Source organism: Bremia lactucae, linkage group LG12 (assembly GCF_004359215.1).
Source record: "Bremia lactucae strain SF5 linkage group LG12, whole genome shotgun sequence".
Taxonomy (NCBI): domain Eukaryota; phylum Oomycota; class Peronosporomycetes; order Peronosporales; family Peronosporaceae; genus Bremia; species Bremia lactucae.
Genome location: NC_090621.1, coordinates 4182671 through 4185401, shown reverse-complemented (window position 1 = coordinate 4185401; position 2731 = coordinate 4182671).

The window sequence follows — 2731 nt, the reverse complement described above, 5'->3', positions numbered from 1 at the left end:
TCTAATTCTAGCCAGAACAGGTGGTTCTTAATAGCTCCGTCTGCAAGACCTTTGATTAATACAGTTACCTGTGTTTGGTCATCAATTAGATGAATTACGATACAACTGACAAAGTATCGCATATGTTGGGCATAGGCGTGAATATCACGCTTGCCCTGCTATAAATCGAGGAGCTCGGCTCGAGCCCTGAATTCGGCACGTGGCGGCTCAAAAGTTTGTCTGAGCCGGGTCTTAAAGATCTCATACGACCCAAAGACTAATGTGTCGTGAAGCTTGAGCCCCAAGATTTGGCACGTCCGGCTAAGTTAAATATTATTATATTAATATCTAACGAAGTATGGCGCCTCCTTGCGCACCGCAAAATCGTGTCTTATAACGATTGGCGGGGTTGATTTAGACTAAATCATTCAATCAATAGAGTAGATGTCTTATTGCATCAACAATATCAAATTTGGTATTATTAGAACTATGTTATTTAAGTCAAAGTTAATAATTTAGCGGAGCTAGCTCGCTCCTTAAGTCAGAGAAAGACTTTTAGAACAGAGAGTCACTTAGTTCTATTAAAATAATAGGTTTAACAACTCAGGGAGTCGTACAAGCTATAAAAGCTTAAGGAATCCTAGTTCAAGGGATTCAGGGGTTCGTAGAACCAAGTGGTAACTAGTGCCCAAGAGGATATACCTAAGAAAGGCTTCTATCTCTTACAGATCAATGCGCAAGCCTTAGGAAGGCACTTAACGCTTTAAGATCAAAAGGGGAACTGAACTTTATTTAATTATTTAAATCTAAAAACCTTACCCTAGCTAATTAAAATAGATTTTAGCCGCTAGATTTATATCTGGCGGCGACCACATTTATTACCCATAATAAATGGGATTCAAGCTACCTACTATTTTAAAATTAGATAAAAGGGTATTTTACCCATAAAGTAAATGTTCCACAACAACGGTTCTCCAACCGATGTGTGCCCCATTACAACCTCCCCCATCAAAATGCTGACACCGAGTGACAACATTCGCTTCATTTTCTCTTTGAGGTTGGAACCTTAACAGCTAACCGTTTGGTTGTGTTTTCCGTTCCTTTGTCTAATGACAATCAAGCGTGAGTCACAAACTCTGAGCACCTTCCTCAACGATAAGGGAATGTTGGACTTTGAAAGTCACTCTCAATCAGAGGAGGAGGAAAAAGAGCGGCGTTCGCTCACGCCTTCTCCTCCGGACGAGCGTCGGCGGGCCCCAAATCCGTTCCCAGAGCGTGGTGCCGCTGATGTCTTAACTGCATTGAGCGGGACCCCGAGTCTTGCCGAAGAGGTACCTCGAAACTCCCAAGAGTTTTCAGAAGAGGGATACCCTAGCCACTTCACTAGATACTGGTATTGACCCTCACGACGACGTCGCTATAAACCTTTCTCCACATGAAACTGAAGGTTCCCCCCCCCGCATCAAGCAGCGCGGGAGGGAGCCGAAATTTCGGCGGGAGCATTTGATGCTCTACAACACGAGGTGCAACTTCTTTGTGAGGTCCTTGCTCGGGTTGAGAGCTCTTTTGAGGCGGTTCGGGACCGTGTTTCGACGCTGGAGCGTCAGCAGCCTCGTTAAGAGGGCCAGCTGGACATCCTGTTGAGGATGCAGCGATCTGCGGCACGGCCTGTCTCGGCGCAAGCGCCTTCTAGTCCGCGTGGGAATCCCGATATGGCTTAAGCAAGCCATCGTAAAACACTGGGTGTGTACGCAGCTTGCTGGGAAGGTTTAGCGTATAAGCTAGGCCCTTCTTGGCCACGACCGCAAATGGTCCAATAAAGCGCGGGCGCAATTTGGTCTTGAAGACGGCGGGAACCAAGATGGTAGGTAGGTCTTAAACGTTTAGTAAAATTCGGTCTCCGACCATATAAGAATTAATACAGCTTTTGCCTTTGGCATCTGCTTGTTCTTTTTGCTTGTCTTGGCTATCAGCTATCGTAACCCTTACATGTCTTAAGACACTAAATCGCGTCGCGAGAATCTCGCTTACTTGTTTCCGAACGGTAGGAGGGCTGATATCAGCAAGCCTATCGGCCAATTCTCCCCCACCAACCTCTGAACCACGCAGTGGTATCGTTAATGGAACGCGCGGGTGGGTAAGACCGTTTACATTGAACAGAGTATAGCCTGTAGAGGCACGAACAGCGTTATTTGACGCAATTTCCACTACTGGGAGCATTGAGCTCCAGCACTTTGGTGTCTGAGCACACACGCTGCGTAAAACGTCTTCAATTATGCGATTGACACGTTCACTTTGACCATCGGTCTGCGGATGGTCCGCAGTGGACATATCCAATCTGGTGCCAAGCACTCGGAAAATTGATTTCCAGAATTTACCCGTGAAACGGGGACCCCAATCAGAGACAATTACCACTGGCAAACCATGTTGTCGAAACACGCGATCGATAAATAGCTTAGCTGTACCCTCTCCATCAATGGAATCCGGCACGGCCGCTTAGTGAGCCATTTTGCTCAAACGGTCAACAAAGACCACTATACCGGCTAAATCTTTCGGTAGCCCAAAAACACTATCCATACTAATGGACTCCCAGCATCTTATAGGGACGGAAAGACTCGCCAGAGGCGCAGCAGCATGTGCCAAGGCCGTTGGCTCGTTTCGCATGTGCAAACATATGTGCTGATCCATTTTTGGGGCCACCAATAACTCGGGCTGATTGAGCCTTAGGTCTTTTCTATACCGAGATGACCAC